Raw genomic sequence first — 25881 nt, 5'->3', positions numbered from 1 at the left:
TGAAAATTGTGAAAATAAAAACGACCTATTAAACCTATTAAAATTTAATGTCATTTATCAACTAATCAATCAATATTCAAATCATTAATAACAACCTAATCTAAACTATAAAAATGTAATGCCATTCACAATCTAACCATTGAAAATTAGCAACGGTTTCTATAACAACCATTGCTTTTGCAATCGATGAATTTAATTTTTTTTTTAAAGAAACAACAGAATTTAAAACACTAAATTGTTAAACTTTCATACAAATTTTCATAAATTTCTTTAATTTCTTATTTCTTAGACCTATTGATATGCTTCAAAGTCTTCTTGATATTAGGTCTTTTCCGATTTAAAAATTAATTTTTTAGAGACAGATGAAAATTTGACGTTTCGTCTTCTTTCAGTCTTTATCAAGGTATCAGACGATCAATACATAAGTATTTGAAAGCTCGAAAATATATTAGAGCTAGAACACTTCGGTGTTTAATTTTGCCACAATCCCACTACGAAAACTTTCATAATCTAGCTGGTTAAAATAAAATTGAAAAATCTTTAAAAGCGACTAGAACCAATTTCCAAAATATTTATGCACATTACGATAATTATTAAAATATAATTATTTCTCGCTTTATAAATTCCGAGACGCCGCTGGCGACTCGAAATCTTGCCAATTTAAAATTTCACTATCTATACCAATTCACAGTATACGAATATGTCTCACTCAGTCGGTAAATAAGTGAATCGTCTCATTAGTTGGTTTCTCCGCATTTTAAAACCAATAGCAATTGAATTATATTCGTTGTACCTTGTATTTAATTCCCTTCTTTTTTCTCTCTTATCAATATCGCATGGTTGTGGAGTGAATGGTTTTTTTCGAACTTGTCACATAGCGAAACATCGGGCGGCCGTGTTGTAAACAATAAAAAAACTAGACTTTTGTTTACAAAAAACAATTACAGGTATAAACAATTTGTGTATAATGAAAATATAATACAATAATATCGAGTAACGTGTTCAAGTGATGTAGACAATGTGCAAGTGTTGTGTTTGTGTTTTCTAAAAGTGTGAGCGTGAATTGTAGTGTTTGAATAATTATGGAACGGAACAAAATAGTTGTTTCCACTCGGTATGTGATTTTCTTATTTTGATTTTTGGCTAAATTTCAGTTTAATGTGAGAACGTAACCACAGTTTTATTATTTATTTATTACGTTAACTATAGATACAACTAATTATCGTTTTTATTGAGCAATTGACATTCATTACTTTATATCGATAAGATAAATACTTGATTAATGGAGGAACTTATACAGTATGTCTATAAAATAACCCATCTTATATACAACAAAAAATATCTACAGGGTAATTCATCTGTGTTCATTCAATCAAGCCAACAATTTTTCAAAACGTGTTCGCGAAGCTATATGAATATTAAATATGTACAAAATGATTTTTGTGCTATACATAATTTTCCAAAAGTAATTAAATATATGAAATAAACTATTTTTCAAATTGGATGATTAAATAACTAGATTTAGGTGTACTTGGAAAGTGTGGTGAAGTTTGAATGAAGTTGTTCTTTGAAATGGCATACAGATATTGGGACAGATTTTTGCAATTTTTTAGCTGTGTAAATTTACGGAACTTCTTCTATAAAAAAATTCAAATTTCTCCAATTATTTAAATGTTCTTGATTTTAGGTCTCGTTTGCTTTAAAATTAGTTTTTTTTAATAATTTTTGAAAGATTAATAAAAAATTAACGTTTCGACTTCGGTGTTTATAAAAATATTCAAGTCGAAACTTGTTATTTGAAATCTTAATTAACAAAAAAATTTGAAGTGAGCTTTCTAACATTAATCACTTTTCGAGTTGCGCCAGTTTTCTTCCAAGGTAGCAATATAATGAGATTAGAACAAGCTACTAACAAAAATTGAGGATTTAAGAAGATCCAAAAAATAGAAAGAAATTATTCAACTACTACCAAGTTCACCTAATAAGAGAACAATTGACAAAAATTGTAAAGTAAGTATTTTTAATAACGTCAAAAAAAATTACGTTACAGCGCTGACGCGCTCATAAAGTTTACGGTCCAGCGCTGAAGCGAATCGTTCATTTTGAAATCGACGTCACACATTTTTCAAATTTTCTTTAACTATTGCAAAGGACACTCATTAAGGAACCTATTAACGACAAAAATGTGGATTAAGTATATCTCTATCTACTCATTCAACGTTAGGTTAGGTTAGGTTAGGAAAGGCCTTTCAGTATTAAAGGCAGAGCGTTTGCGAAAAATATTAGTAGAATGGGAAAACTTATTTACTATCTACATTGTAAAACAAAATTCTGGTTAATTGTAAATTTGAACTAATTTAAATTCGCAGATAATCAGAATCTACGTAGACAAAAATGTCTTGAGGCATATTTCTGGCATTTTAGCCGTTCGCACTATTCTGTGCGAAATTTCTAGCCCTTAATTTGGCAACTATTTAATTTATTGATTACAACATTTTTTTTTGTTGAAATTATTCTTTAAGGTCTGAATAAGCTAATTTTTAAATTGAGTTAAAATTTGGGTTAATTTTTGGATGAGATATGCAATATGATACATTGCCAAATAAGTTGGTTTGGGGTTGGCGGCAGAAGTAATGAAACTCACATAAATTTAAGTAATAAAACTATTTATAGATAAATATTACAATTAAACCTAGAACCTCTAGCTAATTAAAATTAATAATAAAAAAATGTATTGTTTAGGTTGATGTCTGGTTCATTCTGCTGAATAATTGTGCTTACAGATGGACTAAGATCTCTCATCAGGAGATCTGTGTACAATTCATCTACTGGTACCTGTTCTCATCCTTTGACACTTCTGGAGCTTATGATACATCCTCTGCATCAAAAAGTTTAACGTATACATCTAAAAATTTGCTCGCTGTCTGAAGTCATACATCTTCATTCTCCAAATTTTCTTCATCTGCAGACTCCGCCTTTGGCCAGCTCTTGAGGTAAAATTTTTGCTATGAAAAAGAAAAAAAAACATCAAAATGAGGTTGAGAAGACAAAAATGCTAACAACTTCCCAAATAAAATTAGAACCATAATAATAAAATTGAATAAATTTTGAAGTGATATAAAATAAATTTGATTTTTTTCATTACTCGATTGTTTGAAATTAATATGACTTCCTAGAAAATAACAAGTAAATTTACTATAGTTATTGAACTAATGACTTTTTTCCTCTAAATCATAAGTAATGCCGAACTGACATGTATTCTAGAGGATACAGATGGTAAAACGTAACTTTCCATGTCAATATCACTGAATTGATTCAGTATTTATCCAAAACTGATCTTTACATGTCAATACAGGTGAATCATAATTTTAATAAGCTAAATTCAGATTATAAATAATAGTAAATTGACTGAAAACTTACCCAATTGGAGGTTGACGCCATTTCTTATGATGAGGCTGTTCCAATTTGCAGAATAAACATACTTTCACGCCAAGTTTATGTTGGAAACTGATGGAAGTTACTGTATAAGGCCTATAGAGACGATGCGGCAGATAATGGAACTAAAATAAAGGCGCTAAATTTGAACAAAAAGTCTGGGAAAGTCATGTATCTTACAAGATAAACTGCCAAATTATTGGTTAAATATTTAACAATTTTTGTAGCAGATAACCTATACCATAGGATAAAAAGTTTCATTCAATATTCAAAATGAACGATACCCGTCAGCGCTGAAACGTAAATTATATGAACTATTTTTGGCATTGCAAAAATAGTTCTCATAATTTTTTGCAATTTGTGGCTTCGATTTCAAAACGAAAGATGCTCGTCGGTGCTCAAATTGTGATTCTATGAATTATTTTGGGCGTTATAAAAAATACTTATATCACATTCTTTGGTTTGTTTTTCCTAATTAGGTGAACTTTGTAATAGTTAAATGATTTTTTTTATTTTTTGGGTCCTCGATTCAGAATGGTGAAATATGTACAAAAACATGTGTTTTATCCTGTTTTATCCAGACATCTTCGATTTTTCGTAGTAAAATTAAATGGCCTGTTATAATGTCACCATTTATGTCCTCTATTAACATTTTTCGCAGAGGCTTAGTTTATTTTCTGAAAAAAGAATCGTGGTAGAAATCTGTGAGTAAGGAGTAGTCTAATTCACTCTTTTTAACAATGATTATATTCCGTAAATCCATAAGATCGTAACAGAGTAAGAGGAAACTTATTGATATATAACAAAGTATAACTATGACAACTATGCGTAGCACATAGTGTATTCACGACAGCATTCTGTGCTCTCTACATGAACATTTCAAAAGCTTCTTTGTGGGATCCCTTTTATTGCTCTACAACCGACAAAGTAACATTCTAACAGTTAAAATAAAGTTTAGTTTGTAGAAATTTTGATGAAAGTCTGAACTCCTGTTTATAATGACTCTACTCACATCTTTTAATCATTTACTTTACATCAATAATTTAGCGGTTATTCAATAAAACAAATCCAAGAGGGTACGAAAAAATCACCATGTTCATACGACTGAATTGCTATGAATCTCATTTCCGTTAATAGCACGTTTGGTGGTACAAATTTCTATTTCTTAATTTCACTTTGCTTGTTCTTTCAACCATTTAACTTATTTTCATGTATATCATCGTTTAATTTTAATTTGCGTCAGTTTTCCCATGCTGTTTTTCATTTAAATTACAGTCAAGGCTAAAAACATCATTGAGGTGAGTTTCATTAAGTAAACTTGAATTTCCATTCTTCGTTCAAGCTTATAATTCCTCCATTCTTCTCCATTAAGTGCTGTTATTTTTAGTTTTCTCCATGTTGTGTCTCTTTTCTCAAGTATAGCATCAATTACTTCGTCCCATGTCTTTCTCTTTTTTGTTTTGGCCTAATTTTGCTTGCCATACTCTCTTTACTGGTTTTGAATCTTCCATTCTTTCAAAGGACCACAACAACTCAATTGTGTTTTCTCAATGAATTCCATGTGACATGATTTCCAGTTCTTGTCGTATTTGGTTATTTCTAAATCTATCCTTTTTTGTTAAACATCCCACACGCCTCAAATATTTCATCTCTGCAGCTTGCAATGCACTTTTTTGTCTTTTAGCGAGAGTCCATGTTTCAGTCATAAGTTAATATTGCTTTGGAAATTGCTTTTAGTTTGGTATTTCTTGTGACTTCCTCTTTGATTTATCAGGCAGTTTTTTGTGCTGTCATTTGTGTTTGAATGGAAATAGCAGAGCATCTACTTTTCGAATGTCCTGTCCATTTTACTAAAAGGCCTAATTACTTTGAAGGAATGGTATTAACTCCTAGGGAAGTGGGACACAAGAACTCTCAAATAATAGCCTCTTTTTGAAGTAGTCTATGTATTTTGAAAGCAGAACAGTAAATCTTGTACAAAATATTTCCCAGGTATAGGTGCAGGGTGGCTGTGAAGGTAAAACGACTCCCCAAAACAATCTGTGTTTGAAGACATTTCTAATTCTTTTGGCAATCTATGCGCCTTCATTGCATGTATTTTCTATTTCAGTTCCAATGTATATAAATATGCTTATCGTTTTGATCCTACGTCTCTCTATTTCTAAGTTTATTGTTTGTTGTTTGAGTGCCATAACTTCAATCTTTTCTAAATTTTCATACCAAACTGCTTTAGAGTGTTGTTCCAAATGTCAAAGTTTTCCTGTAGTTCATGGTTCTCATTTGCAATAAGGACTACATTATCAGCGTATCCTCCTTCAAATGTTTTCACTATTTGCAGGTTTTTGTGGTTATAGAAATAAGTCGAAAGCCACCACCTTGTCTTACTCCTTCTGTGGTTATAAAATCCTCTGAAATTAGGATTAGGTTGACATTCCCCTTATATAAGCTCATCGTTGCATTTCGTAAAGGTTATCATCTATTTTTTTTCTAAACTTTTTTTGCCATTGGTACTATCTCAAAAGCTTTCTCCATATCAATAAATCCAAATAATGTATCTGCATCTCGGCGGACAGATTTATGTATAACTTTGTCTTTATTCTATTATGTTTGTTATTTCCTGACTTAAAAATGTGTAGTTAAATGCTAATTAACTGTTTATTTATTTCCGCTTATTTGTTTTATTTTTGCTATGTGCGAAGTATTTTTCTATCCAAAGTAGTGTACGACAATATACAAATATAAAAATATCCATATATAGTTATGGGTGGAAAATAATGGAAATTGGCATGGGACCCATAATTTTCTTTGAAAAACATCACCCATAAGCATGCGCTGTTCAAACTGCTTCGTTTCTACCCCCACTCATCTTGTAACAAAGTTAGGTGTATCAAACCCGCTACTAGACAAATCTAGATGATCAGCATAATATTTACAGGCCAATAAAAAATATGTTAGAGGAAAAATCTAAGAAATCTAAAGATATTATGAAGTTATTTCTCAGTGACTATTACTTATGTGTCAAAAGCTGCAAATAATCATAAAAAATGAATTTTTAAGCAAAATCGCACATTAATTTGAAGCCACAATCTTTTTTATGTAAAAAGCGAACACTAGAGTTCCAATCTTTTTACACTCGAGTTATTCGAGTGGTGCCTGCCATGTGGAGATGCCTGTGGATATTGATCTTCAACTTCTGTATGTTGTAGTGTCCGGAAAAGAAGTTCGTAGTTAATTCCACGGACTTGCACTTCTCCAAAGAGTCCCGATAAATTGAAGTTCTGAACGTCTGCAGGCGAGTTCAGTGTTCATGAGCCACGTCTACCCGTCGAGTAGGTCTTGGAAAAATTGCTCTAGGCGGGATTATGTTGGACAACTCGAAAGAGCATTTGCCGTAATAGTGACGGTCAAAAAGAGTCAGATCGGCTAACTTTCTTCTATGCTTTAAGCTGTCCAAGTTTTTGGTCAACTCTGAGTCCCCTATAAGTCGAATTACTCCCTTCTGTATTCAGTCGAGCATCTTCAGGGTAAGCTTGGAAACCGAGCTCTAGATGTGCGTGCAGTATTCCAAAGATGGACGAATTTGGGATTTGTAGAGTATTATAAGCTGTTACGGAGTATAAAGCTTTTTGGTCATAAAGAGAGCTCCAAGTTTTTATTGAGTTACTTTGGCTGAAACAGCCATGTGACTGTGCCAGGTCATATTGCTTCCAACCTCAATTCCCAACAAGTGTATTTGCGGTGATGGTGATGTTTTAGGTCCAGACAGGACTAAATCCTGAGCTGCAGTGCCAGCCTTCTTTGTAAAGGTAGGAGAATGGGTTTTTGCTGCATTGAACTCAATCAGATTGCTTCCACCACATTTAAGAATGTTTTGTTGGCAAATCCATAGATCAAGTAATGCAGTTTTGTCAAGTAGATCGTTGACGTACAGGATAAAGAGCGTAGGTGAGAAGATGCATCCCTGAGAAACTCCGGCGTTGACCTCAAACCATTCTTAAGTGTGTACATCTATAGCGAACTGGGTGGATTGGTCTAATCGTACGATCTTGATTTATTTAGAAGTTGGTTATGATAAACCCTGTCAAAAGCTTTCGATATATCTAGTGCGATTCAATTCCCCGTATTTCTCTATAGCTTCAGTCCATACATTGGTGACATAGGTCAGCATGGGTCTTTTGAAGAAAATATCTTTATCCTTCAAATAAAAAACGTAATTTGCTCTATTTGTAACAATTAAAAAATAAATTTATATTACATTTAAATTATTGATTGAACATTTTTAAACAGTCAAGAATTATTTTAAAAAACGTTGGGCTGTTTTACGAAGCACTGTTCTCTATTCTTATATACAATTTCTTCAATAGATAAAATGTATGGGCACATTCCAGATAAATAAATATAGATTCGCCTTGTATATCGATCGGCTCGTAGATAGCGCAGCTCGCATGACACGAATACAATTTTGTTTTATAGTTAAACTTTCTGTTCTAAGTTTACTACCTCATTTATGACGGTTTCTAGAATCCTACTATAAACCAGGTATTGCCTATAGGGCGCAGATTTTCGATCCTTTTTTATCAAGCCGATTAAGAATGGAAAACTTTATTTTTATATTGTGTAGAAACACGCAACAAAGTCTTACGACTCGGATAAAACTGATGAGGCACGAATAGTTGTAGCAGAACAGAGAAACGAATTTAGATTTGTTTGAGAAAGATATTCATATAGAGAACTGAAAAAAAGGTATATTGGATAATAGACTAAAAAATATATATATCAATATTACAACTTGTCTAGTTTCACTGTACAAACGAGGAGACCGCGATAATATAAGCTGAACTAGCACTAGTTGCTACCACCGTTTGAAGACGCCATGTTATTTAGTATTTGTTGGACAACCATTAATAGTGAACGTCGTTATGTGATACAATACTTTTATTTGAAAAGCCTTAGCTCAACCAATATAAAAGCTGATGTGGATTTTACTCTGGGTAAAACTGTTCCTTCGTAACCAACAGTAAAATATTGGGTAACAGAGTTTTAAACGAGGTCATGCATAGTAGCATATATGTAATGACAGTTTCTATAAGTGGAAGCTGTTCCGACTGAGAAAGACAAAATGTCAACGATTTCTCTATCCTACGTGGTTCCAGCTCGGTTCTGCGCATTCCCAAGCATACGCAGTATAGATAAAGTTATCTCGAACGAGAAAAAGTATTGTGGGCGGTAAAAATTTGGACATGAATAAGCTGTGCGCAAGATGGGTGCCGCGTTTGCTCACAAGGAACAAAAACTGCGTTGTGAAGATATTTCCATCGAGTATGGGGCAATTTTTGCGCCGTTTCATAATAATGGATGAAACGTGGATCTATCGCTTCACACCCGGAACAAAAGAACAATCAAAACAATGGACTGAAAAGGGAAATAACCGACTCTAAAGGTGATAAGGGAGTTTGGAAACAGTAACGAAATATTCTTCTTTAAATTTCAATTTAGTATGTAAACAAATATCTAATAATCAAATAGACATTCCTTAATTGAAAGTAAACTCTCAAAATTTCTTTGCACTTATTTCGAGTAGATACGCGGCGATACGATTGAATGTCGTTATTGGAAATCTCAGTATACTACAAACATTCAAATTGAAAAATTCTTGTATTATTTGTTGTTTCCATATTCTAATAGTTTTCTTCAATCATCATTTTTCCAACACATTTTCTTTAAATTATTTATGATTTATATCAATTAGTTCAAAAATAGAAATATGGAAAACCATTTCCAGCATCATTTTTAATTGTACCATTATTTGTTTATGGAGCGGGGCAATCTGAAAGCAATAATAATACGTTGACACTATGTTGAATTGCATCTTTACTCCTAAGCAAATAAGTATTTAGATATTCGGTCCTTTTCCAAACGTTTGTGGTTCAAAATTAGAACGAGATTAGTTGCGTATCTTCTGGGTGGGTTGAAGAATTTTTATGAAGAGTAAGGTTCATTGGAATTGGCACGGATGTAGGAGTTCCTCTGCATGACTGAGGTTGAGGTGATAGATTAGTGAACGCGCTGCCTTTTAGACAAAACAAACAAACGGACAACCTAACGTGGCTGGAGAAAAAGAAATGAAAAGGTCCAGCATAAAAAACAAACGGTACTTTTCAGGTTTAGAAATGTATTTTTCAGTTCTTTGTATTCATTTGTGGTTTTTTTTGTATTTCTAATTTTTTTTTTATTTTGACAGTAATAGAGGGCGGGCGGGTACAGCTGCGTCTGCATTATTCCCGAAAGTTATTTCTCGGTGGCGATTTATATCACTTTCTTCTTTCATCATTTCCATGATCAAGTGGTTGGGGTGTTGTTGTTTTAAATACGGTTCATGGTGTATTTTAGGCATCTTCTACATGCCTATCATTTCTATTTTTAGGTTATTAGACATATTCACTGTCGGTCTACATAAGTATGAATAAAACAGTAATTGTAAGTGAAAATAAACATAACTATGGCGAGCGCAGCTTGATCAAACGCTTAGAATCGACGCGAAAATATTGAAACTCCTGCTCTATGAAAAGCAAGTTACTTGGTTGAATTTAAATATACCAAAAACGCAATTTAGTATTTTGTGGTTACGTTGCATCTTGTACACCGAACGTTAAATTTATGGTTGATACTATTTTTCTCATAAAAATTGAGAATTTTTTTCCTTTCTGCTCTGCTCTGCTTCTATTAACTTACATACCAGGAGGCACCATTGAAATAATTCGTTTTATATTATTAAACAAGTGGGTGATGATTTATGGAGACTAACCTTATTTGTAAGGCGTTCAATCCTGTTAAACAACTACGAAAGCGAAACGAATTGACTTTATCAAATTTTAACCTATTCTAGTTATTTTAATGTGTAAAATAAATTGAGATCTACGTTTTTATAAACATCTACATGATATATTTTAAGTGGTTGTGTTGATAATAGTGATCTATCAATAGATAGTCTATAAAATATTTTGTTTATAACGTTTTCGCTTATTATAAGTAATAATAAGTTTTTACGTCTTTAAAAAATTGGATCGGAGAATAGAAAAGGTTTATATAACTTGATAATTTAATTTATTTATTCGCCAGCATGATAATTAAATGAATCACAACAATTACAAGAGGTAAAAGCAATGCCATTAGCTTTTGTCCTTGTATGCTAGACAATATTATTTTCCTGCTAATTAATTTGACTTGGAAGTTTAAAATGATATAAATACTGCGCCAATTGAAATAATGCGAGAATTGTTCCAGAAGTAACTGGCCTGACCTAGAGATAACGAATTAATTTGTATATGAAACAGAATGTTCCATTTCGCATTTCTATCATTCTATGATAGTAATATTATTTATAGTCTATTACAGAAAGGTATAGAGTAATAAAATGAGGAATACAGTCCAGTTCGGCTCAATTTCGGTGTCGACCATAGGTATATGTCTTGATATATGAATTATAACGTCAAGAGGTTGATGACAGTTAATTTCTGTATAATATTCAATAAGAAATAAGTGTACTTAATACTATGTACATAATGCCAAATTTTTATTTTGTTAAAATAAAACTCTTTCCTTCTTACGAGTATCCTACCGGCGCGCCTTTGGTACAGTATTTTCAGTGTTTGTGAATGGATAACAATAGGTTAAAGCCATATATTGACCCCAACCCGGGTGGTACTACCTGCACTTGATAAAAAAAATTTTTACAATATTCGTTGGGTCACTCTGTGGTCCCTTTGCATACCCAATGAGGTTTTATTTCTCTATACCTTTCTGAAATAAACTATAAAATAGATTTTACAGATTTCATAACTATTTCCTGAGAAATAAATCATATACGAGATCAAATATGATCTAGAAAGAGGCTCTGACACAAAAATTTTCATTCTTTCTATGTAATTCCCTCAATAGTTACACATTTTTGTCACTGGTATCCAAGAATTCCTTGTGCAGCTCGGGCAGTTTTTTGACTAGGGAATTTTTTCAGTAATCTACAAGTGTGGTAGTCCCAGGATGATAAGTCAAGATTGTATGTTTTAGTATCTCCTACCACAGTTCAAATACTGTATCGAGAGTGAGACGCGTGTGGTAGTCCCAGGGAGATCAATCCGGACTGTAGGGAGGATGTTTTAGAATCTCCTATACCAATTCTGATATTGTATCAAGCGTGAGTCGCGCGGTATGAGGGCGCGCCTTATTTTTGAGAAGAGTCGCACTTTGAGCTGGAATGCTCTTAAGTTTCGAGCAATAAGTCGATTTCACAGGAAGATTACAGTAGTATGCAGATTCTATGGGAAGTTTTGTGCACAGTAATTCAACGTACAGTGTCGGTACTAGAAGACAGTACACATAATTGTTGCTTTAGCTTTTACTGCCGCCCCTTCCCTATTCTTTCCTTCATTATTCAGACGACACTTTAATGGGGGTGTAATAGTGTACCCATGTTTCGTTTGTAATGAAGACTCGCGTTTAAAAACCGTCAACTAGCGCACGAATTTTTACTCGAAGTTTAATAGTTTGGGAAGCCGTTTGTTTGCGATATTGAAGGTGTTCGTGGATAATAGACTTAAAACTACCAATATTAATGCCGAGCTCAGTCGAAATTTTTCAAACAATCATCCTACGGTCTTCCAAACTTAAGTTGTTCTACGCAACGATTGTTGTCTGGTGTGATGCTGGTTCGCGCTCGACGATCATGGTTTTACGGACAACTTTGAACGTTTTAGCCCATTTAAATGCAGCACACCTATTCAGGCACTTACTATCAAATTGGTTTCGTAAACCAATATACCAATAAACCGACAATAACGAAGAATTTCCGAGTTTTTTATTTAATGCCGATAATTCGAATCATTGATGATAATGACGATAAAATAAAATAAAATACTGTGAACATGTAAGTATAGGAATGTAAAGGAAAATGTGCCATCTGGGAACGACCAATTTCTTATAATTAGCAGAAAATCAGCTATCCAGTAAAGTTTTCATGGATACTAACCTACAAAATGATTAATTATCAAAAAAAAAATAGATATAGTGTCAGAAAATTAAATATAAAAGTAGATATATGAAATATACTACTGCTACGCACATTTACCTACCTTCCAACTATTTTTTCACACAATAGAATCATTTTTTAATAATTTCATTCATTCAACTTCATTACATTCTAATGGAGTATTCATGACAACTCTACTCAATAGCGGATTTTTCAGTTGATTATTATCCCCAATAATTAATTTATGAACAACACGTATATTAACATCATTATTAAAAGGTAGTTATACATGATTTTCAGTATTTTTTTTTATTTTTCGGTAGATTTTTTAATGGGGTCAATTATAATGTTCACTGATATTTTTTAGTAATTTCGAATTACATTGAAACCGAAATAGCCCATAACAATGTTTTCATACTATTTTAATTCAATGAAAAAATTCTACTTTTACAAAAAATTCTAACCAACATTGAAAACCTTGTATTTTGAAAAATTTTAATCACGACGAACGACGAAGAGTTTGGAAGTTTTTAATGGGTACTTATTTCTATTGCAAGTTGTGATATGGCCCTAGACCACATCTGTCTTATCTAGTTTCAGCTCTATCTCTACATTAAAATCGTATTTATCGTTAATCAATACCTTGGGTTGACGGTTTTTACTCAATCAATACCTGACAAAGAATTAAAGCAGCTAAACTTCGACTTCGACTTCTGATATCAAGATAAGGATATTGGCAATTTGAGATTTAGAAAATATTTTCCTTCATTCAGTCAAGCAAGTAGATTTGAAACTTGTCGGTACTTTACAGAATTACCTAGCGATAATACAGGGCCGTACATTAAAGAAATGCAATTTTTTCGCGATGAGTTAATAGAATTAGCGTAGGATCCAATTCCTGTTCGGTCTAAATGTATTATTGAATTTCTAAAATGATTCAATATCACAATTTTTGTTTTTGCGTTCTCTACAATACAAAAACTTCATCGAATTTTGTTTTTTTTTTATTTTTCTTCTATTGTTGAAGTTCTGGGAAAAAGAAACGGATTTATTTTTTCTGGTGTAAGCTATTCGGCGGAATATATACGAAACCATGTAGAATTATGTTTTCAGCCGAATAAGGTTTTATATAACATATTTTTTAAAATTGGTTGTTTTGCGTATAAGGGTCTACGTATGTCTATAAAGTAAGGACTCCAGAATCATAGAAAAATCATTATCATCACAGTGCTGTGATGTTTTGACCTTATAAAAAAGTGCTCCGAACTTTTCAAGCAAAGTGCTACTCTATAAGGACACGTTTTAAAATGGGAAGTCGAAATTCACGTTTTGGTGAGGGTGCGATGATGATAGTTCTGACTACTGTGTCGGGTCGGATTCGATATAAAATGATGTACTTTGATAATTCAGAATAGAATGCTATTTTTTTACATGGAAATTTGGGTTGCAGGGGCTGAAACACGAAGACTTCGGCATTTATGTGCCGGGTGTGATATATAGTGCTGTCAGAGTGTCGTCGATTGCCATCAGTCTCACTCGAAAAACTGATCGCTAGCCGATCATCCGATCAGCCGATCATGAGAGGACTCATCAAGTCACGTATGACTAGCTTCGGGAATTACTAGTTCCACGGTTTATTTCTGGTGTGCTGCATAGTATTGCTAGACTTCCCTCGATTACTATGAGTAACCTCTCAAATTTACCATTGACTCCAATAAAAATTCTTGTAGCAAGTAGGGAATAAACACTATACATTTTGACTCGTCCTGCACTATGACCAGGAATCGTGAAAATTACTAGTTGTTTCTGTCAGTGTGAAAAAAAAATTTTCTTAGGCTTTCGATTGTTTTAATTATAATATTTTAATTGACAAATTGTAGAACTACGGTTTCAGGGGAACAACTCAAAAGTCAGCTTGTAAGGATTGATACAACGATGTCTTCTCGCAAGCCAATAAAATATGGAGTACCTCAAGGTTCATTGACATCGACATCGCCTATCTTTGAATCCTTTTGCCTAATTCGTAAGCACTCTTCTTCAATTTTGGAAAAAATTTTGCACGGCTATCCACTTTGGAACGCAAAGCACGCCCTCTACCTACTTAATACACGTCCAGAATTAGTTAAGGGCTCAATATTTTACAATGCAAAAAAAATGCACAATCACTTGCCAATTGAAATCAAATCTTTGTAAATGACTTCTATTCTAATAATAATATTAAATTTCGGGCATATTCTAATTATTACCTATTACTATTACCTTGTTATTTACTGTCGTTTTCTTCTGTATATTATTTATTTTGTTTAATTTATTTTATTTGCATCTTTATTTAGCTATTCTATTGTTTGTTTCTTAGTTTCTATAAGCTATTGTCTAGAAATTTTAACATTTTTTTTTTGACAAAAAACATTTCTGTTATTTTCTCAGAACTTCTTGCTTTCTATCACTAAATATAGATTAAAAGCTATGTTATTTTATAAAGGAAATTCGGAGCCACCTATATTAGTTGTCACTTTAGTGACAATGAAAGAATCTTTCTAAAATATACACCTCCGTTTAGATAAAATATACTACATCCTCTATTGTCTTGTGCTGTAAAATTTACCTCAATTTTAGTGGGACCTCAAAAAATATGTACTAAACATTCCTGTTTTCTTTGATTGTGCGTCAATCGTTCTTTAGAAATTTCCAACATGACACTTATAAATTCAATAATCTTGTTCATGTTTTTCTTCGCAAATAAAGATGTTTGTTCTTTTTAACATTCTTTTCGATTATTTTCATCCGAGGAATATTTTCAATTTCCGTATCTCTAATGAAATTTCTCCAATAGTATTTTTTCCATCATCTTTATAATGGTTTTCGAGGATAAATGGTGATTTTCTAGGACTATATAATCTCTTGTTTGGAGCCGAATTCTGTGGAGTTATCAAATAAAGTTACTAAATAAAGGACTAATATAGGATTAGGATTATCGGATAATACCAGCTAGGGAACGAAATCTAAATCGGCCTCCTTTTCATTGATTCTGTTTTCAGTACATTGGAAGTTATTGTACACAGTTTTGTTACCAGAATCTGATTCAGCCGAATACTACCTTTCGAAACGTGTGGTGGAAAATCTGTAAAAAGAACTTAGTGATGATGTTAAATTGATGTCGTAAATCTATTATATATTTAACAGAATCGAAAATCTAGCGTAAACAATTAATTTCTGTTGCCGTTTTCGAACTTTTTCTCACACATTGAGTGAGAGGGAACTTTCACGCTTTTAACATACAAATCTTTCATTGGCATATGTTGATCAAAATATTCTATTGTAAGATCGAGCAACTCATCATTTAGTATGCTAGGGTGCTATTTCAACTAACTCTTACACTCTCAAATGTTTCTATTTGAGGTAAAAAAAATCCTCACAAATCATAAACTCTATTGCTAAACTGTAAGGGGCGTTTTTTTTTTATTTTAGTTTCCTATTCAATTGACATGGGAATTTTTTTCTAAATAAAGATGGCGGTAGTTGCTCGAAAAATACCAGAAAGTATCCAATCTATACAGCATATGTTTCAGTGAAGAGGATAAGGCTGCTCCTTCGTTATCAACAGTAGATATTTGATTGCAGAGTTTAATCGAGACCGTCCGACCTGCCAAGACCAGCATCGCAGTAGTTGATTAGCAGACATAGTAAGCATGTCAAAAATTGCGGTACATCGCATATTAACTGAAAATTTGGATAATATGAGAAAACTGTGCGCAAGATGGGTGCCGCGTTTGCTCACAATGGAACAAAAACAATGTCAAACAGTGTCGAGAAGATGTTTCCATCGAGGTTTTGGCAATGTTTTAAAGAAATAAAGCCGAGTTTTTCGGCTGTTTCATAACCATGGATTAAAAGTGGTTCCATCACTACGCGCTCAGAACAAAAAGCAATTAAAATAATGGACTGGAAAGGGAGAACCGGTACCAAATAAGGTAAAGACCGTTCCATCTGCAGAAAAGATCATGGAGTCAACGGCGCAAACATAATGAATCGTTTTAGCGAAGAAATCAAGCAGAAACGGCCGCATTTGGCTAAAAGGAAACTGTTGTTTCACCAAGAAAATGCACCAGCAGCACACACATCTGTTGTTGCAATGGCCAAAATTGCATGCAGATATTCTCCAGATTTAGCTCCCTCGGACTATTTTCTGTTCCCTGATTTGCAAAAATAGATCGGTGGTCAAGGATTTTCCAAGTAAAAAGTGATTACGTTGAAAGATAGACATATTTTTTCCAAAATGTTTGTGTGTCTTTTGTTGCAACCTTCTCATATTATTTAATTGTATTATTGAGTAAAGATTAATGGACTGTTACCTTGGCTTTGTTATATTCATTTATGTTTGAAGTAGTTAATTATTAACAGAACGTAATTTAGGTCCAGCTTATTATCTAGTATTCTTGACACTTGTCATTATTAATTATTATTTTTTACATAAAAGTTATGTATCAATATTGTGCGAGAATTAAATTGTAAACAGTATATTGAACAATTAATTTGAGAGGGTGTTATGACATGTTTCAAACATTGTCTGAAATAACCTCTATATTAAATGACAAATATGCAAATAGAAATACAAAATCAGTAGAGTACAATTGCTTCACTTTTTTCCAATAATTCTCTCTTCATTTATCGACCACGTAGTACGTTTTTGTAATAAATATGAAATTTCTGTACTCTTAAGACACTATGAGAAATGAAAGTTCAAAGCAGCTGTGGCAACAAAGAAAATATGTAAAATTGAAGAGTAATACTCAATTAATGAACAAACGGCATTCAGGGCGCTTATTTTGATTATTTACTTAGTGATTTTCATACTATATGAGCTACAAGATCTAGGAATAGCAGGATTTTTCTCCCTGGTTAAAGGTTTTTACCAAATAATTGTTTGACTGAAGAATAATCGTTAGACTAAATTCACACACTACTCTAAATGAGTAATATATAATTATAAAAGAGGGAGAAAAAAAATATCAATTTTTTTATCTGCTGTATGATTGTCAAATAAACCACAGATCAGTTCCACTAGGCTACAAAAAAATTAGATCTCTTTACAATTTTATAAGTTATAAATTTTAAATAAGTATTGACAACAGCTATGGTTACAAAAAAGCTCCTTCGAGACATGGAAGATCAGTTTTCAAACTATTAAGCGTTAGATATGTATAGGTTTACAAATAATTTTCAAATCTTTTCGCGTCCAAATGCACCCAGTTAAGGGTTAAGTTCATGAATTCTCGATAAACCTTATTTAGCAGCAAGTTATAGTTCATTTTTTCTATTTAGTTTTCATAAATTCGTTACAATTATCAGTTGTTTGAAAAACGGAATTATTGATTCTTTATATGATGTATTATAGTCAATAAGTTCCATGGATAAGTTTGAATGTTGCTATTTTTCAAGTAAAGATCACCACCAGCAATACCGATCTTGAAAACATTCTGGAATACCTAAGGTGGAAGCATTCTGATTGAGTTTAATGCAGCAAAGATATAGGCTGCTATCTTTACAAAGAAAGCTCGCTCTACAGGTCAGGATTTGGTCCTGTCTGGACATAAAATGGTGTAGTCACGTGGCTGATTTCGCCAAGGCAGCTCCATAAATACTTGGAGCCCTTTTTAAGACCAAAAATGTATATACCCTGTAACAGTTTCTAATCCTCTACAAGGCCCAGTTTCGTTCATCTTTAGAATATTGCTCGCACATTTGGAGCTCGGACCCCAAGAATACCCCGAAGATGCTATACTCAATACAGAAGGGAGCAATTCGACTTAAAGGCGAACCAGAATTGACCAGAAACTTGGACAACTTTGAGCATAGAAAAAAGGTCTCAGACCTGACTCTATTTTACCGATAATATCACGGCAAATGCTCTTCCGAGCTGTCTATAAAATCCCGCCTAGAACGGTTTTTGGAAAACCTCCTCGACAGGCAGACGTGGCTTATAAACACCAAGTTTTCCTGTAAGTCCTCATTACTGCAATTATTTATCGGAGACATTTCTTTGGAGAAGTGCAATCCTGTGGAAACAGTTACAAAGGCACTACTTTCCCCAGCACACTACAACCTACAGAACCTCAAGTGTAAATGGGTTTTCCAGCTTGTGCTTGCTTTTTACATAAAAAAATCAACTATAACCATGACTTTTGTCAGATAGTATGACAATTTAGTTCCAAAATCACTTATAGCGATAAAAAACGCAGCCAAAAGTTGCAGAACTTGACAAAACCTTTTCCACTGTGATCATAATATTGGGAAAAAACAGAATGATTAGTTTTAATACCCTTATAAAAAACCGTTTTACTTGATAGGTAAATATGTAGCTATATGTGTTAATAACAAATTATATTTTTCAATGCAAAAGATTTCGGAAAAGTTAGGAAAACTTTCGTAAACTTACTAGGTGGGTGCATAAATTGCTTAATGCTAATCTAAAGCAACGATTGTTTGAATATCTTCAAAAACTTATCCAAATTATTATACCCCATAATCAAAAACCTTTTTTGTCGGCCACCATATTTTTAAATTCTAAAGTTGCAATCTATGTGGAGTATTTGTGAGAAGGGTAAACGATAACTGAATAATATTATGTTGATTTGATGAATTTTTTTTATTTCGAACTAAAGAAAAAACAACATTTTGTTAAAAAAAGAATACTTGCTGAGCTGCATTACGATTTATTGCCTTATAAGCTCGTTACCCTATCGAAAAAAACAATGGAGATAAACTTGTTAGTTTCCAAATTTCCAAATTATTCCATTTCAATCTCAATATGTTGTTTTTATATACTCTAATACAAATTATTGAGATACAACACCTATTTTTAAATTGTCTCTATAATTATATTGTTACTAGATTCAAATGCTCTTCATACGGATAAACTTGGCAGGGATAGTTTTTCATCATTTTATTTAAGTACATGATTTATAGATAACCTTGCAAATGTATGGATTCTCAAATACCCGATAAGTAGCTTTTGATCGATAAATCGTGATAATGAGAATGGGAAACGACGGTCTCGGGAACAAGTGTTTTTAGATATTGTTTGTTTGCATTTTGTTATACAGGGCTAGTCATGAAGAACTTTACATACTCTTACCATATGCAGAGCCCCCCGGAGGAATATCATTTGGCTACTACAAAGTGTCAAATCTTCTTTATTAATTTACAGGCTGATTTGCGAAATTCACCATAAATTTTAATTGGCTATAGTATTTACATAGCTCAATACTATCTAACATTTGACTACTCTTGGAAATTTCAGGACCGGCTTTGGAAAAATCAATGTTGTCACACTTGAATTTTAAGAGATTAAATCTTAACAAAAAATAGAACAACTCAAAAGAGGCTTTTATCATTTCAGTTTATATATAAAATACATACCAACCAAAAAATGGGCTTTTCTGTTTATATGAAATACTTGAAACACATCAATTTGGGTTTTTTAGTAACAAATGTACAAATGATACTATTATATACATCCTAAATAATATCTACTCCAGCCCAAATAGCCATCACTCCACTGTCACAACTTTTTGTGATTTTTCTCAGGCTCTCGCATAGTTTTAGTCATACCTCACCAATAGAAATTAGCTTGTAAAGGTTGTTACCAAACAAGCAGAAAATGCGTGCTGCATGCTTTTTAAATTCCAATTAATTTAAAAAGCATGCAGCTTTTTAAATTAATTGGAATTAAATTTGAGTGACAATCAGATTTTTACCCTGTTTTCACACTTTATATTCAGATCAGTCAGGTGTTTATTCATATCTACAAAAAAGGTACAATCAATCCACCAGTCATTGTCTTAATTAATTGGTTTGCTTTTTTCTAATACGAAAGCTTGAATAGGGTCACGTAATGCAAAAATTTTTTCTAAAAAACCACTCCTTGACAAAGTCAACAAACTTCGGTGAAATAAAAGGGATAAGAAAACTTCTCGTCCAAATCTGTCGGTAATTTAGTCCTCTGCTACTTATAAAATTTACAATTTTAATTATAGATCCATTTTCAAATGTTTGGATGCCAATGATTCCTGATGAATTATATAGTGAAATCTCTGATGTTTTCTGTTTTAATTTAGTTACAACGCCCGAATGTTTGCCAGCCATAGCAGGAGCGCCATTCGTAGTTGTGTTGCTAGTATATTCCAGTCGAGCTCGTACTCTGCTATCAAATGGTCAATTGCCGAATAAATATCATTTGCTGATGTAGTAACTGTCAATGGAACGCGCTTTAATAGTTCTTCAGATATTGCAAAGTTACTGTTAATGCCTCGTATAAAAACAGCAAGTTGAATTGTATCAACAGTATCAGTGCTCTCGTTAACAGCCAGTGAAAAGTGAAAGTCAAAAATTCCTTAATTTTCTCCTTCAATTGAAGAACCAAATTTTGAGATAAATCAATAATTCTTTAAGCAACAGTGTTTTTTGAGAGCGAAATATTTTGAATTATTGACTTTTGAGAAAGAAGTGAAACAACGGCAACTTTCAACATACAGACTTTAATAAAATCACCATAAGTGAAAGGTTTTGATGTTTTTGCGACTTCTAATGCAATAATAAAATTTTTATTTTTTGAGTGTTCGATTACAAATGAAACACAGTGGTTTTATCTTTCCATTCTATGAAAATATATGCAATTTACCATTTAGACTGAAAATATTTGCACTCACTATCAACTTTACGTTTTTGCGACATTATCCTAAACAATTATGGAACTCGACACAATAATTATAATAACGAGCACGACACAAACAATTTCATAATACCTTCACAATAACTACTACCCAATATAATTAAAATCCTTGTTCAACCGATTACTCGACTCAACTGACTCACGTCGTGGCGCCGCACTCGTTTTATATGATTAAAGAAGGTTCTAGTATAGACTCGAAGCGCGTGGAAGATTCTGACGTTCTCGACAAAAATAATAGGATATTTCCGCTTGGTGCTAAGCGATGGCGATACTGTCCTTCTCTCTCGTTGTTCTCGAAATTACTTATAAGCCGAGTATTTAAAATATCCGTAGAGGAATCGAATGAAGTCTAAAAGCTCTAAAAAATATTATTCTTATTTCTGTGAGACATTGCGATTACGGGCCCTATTGATACGGCCCAGAGGCCGGAAGCGGCCCGCGGGCCGTATCTTTGACATGACTGGCTTAAAGAAAACTGCTTAACCTAAACAAACTCAATTTGAAATTTTTTGTGATGCGACTTACAAGGTGTGTCCAGTGAATTGTTTTTACTGACATATACGTTGATATTATGTGAAATAAAATAAGTACCTCTTAAAATGAAGAATTTAAAAATAAAAATAAGAAAATCTACAACTGCTGGGCTATCATAAGAAATGATCGCATGTATTATTCACGTAAGTGGAAAAGTAATAATTTAGACGTCTTTAAAGACATATTAATGAAAATAATTCATACAATTATTTTAACATTTATATTTTGCATGTAACAAAGAAAACAAATTATTTATTTATACATACAAGTATTTGATACATATTAAAAGTGTTCAAGACCGTGGAATTTGGTAATGAAAATCACATAAATTATTTATAACTATTTCGCAATATTTGACGATATATATTTTTATCTTATCCGGAAATTAAATTTTTTGCAGTATCACCCTATTCAACACTATTATCTCCAGTTTAAGATGCATTGAATTGTCAATGCGAGGGTTGTCTGCAAAGTTTTTGACCTGAGTTTATCAGCATTTGTCAACATAACTTGGAAAATATATTTTCAGAATCTCACCAGAAAATGGTGTATTGAGGTGTTATTGAATATACTCTTTTGAAAAGCAATACGACCTCCCAAATTAAAGAGGAGTTAGACACTGTGAACGGACGCTGCACAATCATTTACTACCGTAAAATGTTGGGCAGCAGCATTAAAACTAATTTGTTTCTGTACATTAATTAAAACGAACCCAACTTATAACGGAATTCTACTTTAAGGGCTCCTGCTAGATATAAAAAGCTAATGAAAGTGTTTAATACAATAAAATTAATAGGAACGATTACGTCTGGTCAGAAATTATGTTCCCTAGATACTGGTATATGTATCTTACTGCCTTTCAAAAGATATCGTCAGTTTATAAATTATTCTTTGGAATGAATCATTAGCGACTACTGGAATTACGGTGAAATATAAGGGAGCTACTTACGAAAACTTTTCACGTGTCTTGAATGGTTTTTGTTGATTTTTTCATTCATACATATGTTATAATTAACAGTAAAATAAATTAGTTTAAATTCGTCAAAATATTTTTTTTAAAATATTAATCAATCAATCAATGAATGTATAATGCAAAGACTTACACACTTTTTTGTTAAGTATAGAAAAGATAAAGCAAATTTCTTCGCTAAAACACCGATAATGGATAAGTTATGTATCCATTTCCTTGATAAAGGGACCAAAATGTAGAGAAAAAAGTGGAGATTCACCACTGTTTACAATCTGCAGATAATATCAAATTTATCGTATTTTCAGATGCTAAAAGTGCCGTTTCTGGTAAATAAATTACATGAGGCGATACTTGGTAATTACTATTACACCAGTCATAGATTTCCCATTGCAACGGATTCATTAATTTATGCAGGAGTCGAGTTAGTTGAAGATCCACCACATTCTCCAGATTTGCACCTAGCAATTACCGTTTATTTCCAAAGAAAACATGCATGGTAAACGATGTTCTTCAACAATATATTGAACAATCATTCTCTCGAGACGCATTAAAAATGCTTCAATATCGATAGGTAAAAGGTGTTAACTTTAATGTGGACTATGTTAACAGATAAAAATCTTATCTTCACGAATATTTTATTAGTAATTTGATCAGGGGCGGAGCCAAAGGATCAACCGTTCAAATAGATGATTATGAAGCGTGAGGATCTGGAAGTTGAACATGTCAGATTTAGTATAGTATTGAGAAAACTTTTTAGATATGTAGAAGAGGATAAATTTGTGAAAAAAATTGTTAAACTGACAATAGTTTCATTAGTTATAAACTTGTGATACGATTTACTAAAGAATTTATACAAAACAATGATTTTTTGACTTAAAATATTACGATAACTCTATACAAGCTTTGTCATTTCGATTATTTATGTATTTTCAAAAAACTTCATTCTTCTCGAATCAGTTTTTTGTTTATTAATGAATAATTCTGTAGAAAGCATTCATTTGGAAAAAGAAGTTGTATTCAACCTATTGTATGGGGATGAGAGTGAATGGAAGTATTGAATTTATAATCGAAACAACAGAAATGAAGGCGTTATGAAAATCTACAGCTATTGTTTATGTTCATTAGACTGTTAAATTAAATATTCAACTTATTTTTTATATGCATAATAATGAATCAGCACCTATCAAGGCAATAATTATACATGCTATTGAAACTTCTCAATAGAAATTTTACTAGGTTTCAAACTAGTTGTGTAAATAGTTCACACAAATCAAACGACAGTGGCTAAATTCAGATTTCACTTTCTCTGATCCATTTGTCAATGCTAACTTATTATCTCTGATATTTATATTATCTCCTATTTTTTTCCTCTTTCTGTCGCTTATTTAAGTTCACAAACTAAAAAGAAAAGACTCCCTCGCAAGATGTTCGCCTACCAGGGAGCGTGTCAAGTTAACGTCCTCTCCAGATCGTCGGTTGACTAAAACCTTTTCCCCTCGTTGTAACCTATAGTCTACCTCGAACCACTATTATATTACTTCAGGTGGGGGATATTTATTGCTTTTTTCGTCTATTTATATTGATCTTCACTTTCTTTTTTACTTTTCTGTTCTTTTTTATCATTTTGCCTATAGCTTCCCATTTTTATGTATCTTCAAAAATAAAAATTGACCTCATTGTTTCAAATTATGCATAAAAGTGCTGTAAATTTTTTTTATTATTTGGGATTGGTTAAAATTCGGAAACCTGTTGTAAGCTTGGTATAATAGGGACATCAATTTTTCGTATAAATATGACTATTTGCAAAAATATCCACTTTAAAGTGGCGTTCTCTAATATCAACTTAAATCAAGTGATCACAATTTAGTGATGGCACTATAGTGGATGGAATAGTAACGTTTTAACTTCGAAGTGATTTCCAGGGAATAAGTGGCTATGGAAATAAAACAGACAATCCGTCAGATGATAACCTATTTGGAAGTGGCAAATATCAGAGGCTCAATATGGTTTAGTTTCGGTGGTTAATGTAGTCGTATTGCTATTAATATGTCACAAACCTTCAAGATTGTTTCGAAGAAGCAAAAGAAAGGGATATACGAGATCTGGCTATTAAATAACAACACTGGTTACAAAAAAGGGTTTTATTATTGAAATCATTCTACATTCGAATGCTCCCCTCAATATTCTCCCTTACCCTCGGCACACACCATTGATCAAAGCAGTACTGGAAGTCTTCTTTGATGAGGATCTTTCTTAGGAAATCTGAGCAGACCCGTTGACGCAAGAGCTTTTGGTCAGAAGTCAGATTTTTCGGCACCAACTTCGCACAGACTTTTGTCATGTGTAATTCCTCGTATGAAACTTTTCTAACCGTGTCTATATTGTCGACTATCATCCAGATGCTCATTAGACGATCAGCTTGCACAATTTGGTTGATTTTGGTCACTGTTTCCGGAGTTGTATCAGTCTCAGGGGGATCTGAGTCTGGTCATCTTCAGTGCTCTCTCGCCCCTTATTAAAGTGTTCACAACATTCCAAAACTCGCGCACGAGATAGAGAATTGTCCCCATAGGCATCTTGCAACAGTTTATAGCACTCAGTCGGAGTTTTTTTTTCAATTTAATGAGAAATTTGAAATTGATTCGTTGCTCCTGCTTTTCGTCACACATGGTTCTCGGCACAAGGAAAAAACACGTTCGTTTCAAACCGCTACTGCACAAATACTATAATAGTGATGGAAACGTGTTTTGGGACGTGCATAGACAAGATTTCCAGATACCTAACGCTCTCTAGGCGCGCAGTCTCGTTATTTTATACCCAGTCCTCATATTTTATTGACATCCCTTATCAATAGGACCATAGTGGGACCCAGATAAATTGACCCGCATAACAGAGAACAACTAAGAAGTGATATCACCAATATTCCTGAGCTCGACTGGATGGTACATAATTGCTTTATGAAATATGGATTCAAGATTTTGCGGAAGTATTGAACCTAAAAAAGAACTATAACTGTGTAGGTACTAATGCGGGGTAATTATCACTTTGAAGTAATTTTTAAGGGAGATAATAACTTTATAGTGAATCTATTTTTATATCAGTCATGAAATAAATTTCTTTCAAATGGCAAAATGTAAGAGCCACTAGTATCTGCCACCAACAAGTGACGTGAATTAGTATTTACCA

The 25881-nt window shown here is 32.7% G+C and overlaps 1 protein-coding gene across 2 annotated transcripts in view; it reads left to right on the top strand.

Annotated features, from left to right (window-relative positions):
- Positions 1-716: 716 nt before the first annotated feature.
- The window catches only part of LOC130902804 (pleckstrin homology domain-containing family G member 5), a 306366-nt gene continuing 281201 nt past the window's right edge, over positions 717-25881 (top strand). For both annotated transcript variants that reach the window (XM_057815134.1, XM_057815135.1), the window contains exon 1: positions 717-1114. The gene's annotated coding sequence lies outside the window, so the exon portion shown is untranslated. The remainder of the gene's footprint in view (positions 1115-25881) is intronic.

Source organism: Diorhabda carinulata, chromosome X (genome assembly GCF_026250575.1).
Source record: "Diorhabda carinulata isolate Delta chromosome X, icDioCari1.1, whole genome shotgun sequence".
NCBI lineage: Eukaryota > Metazoa > Arthropoda > Insecta > Coleoptera > Chrysomelidae > Diorhabda > Diorhabda carinulata.
Note: the sequence above shows the minus strand (reverse complement) of the source record. Positions and strands in the feature narration are given on the sequence as shown.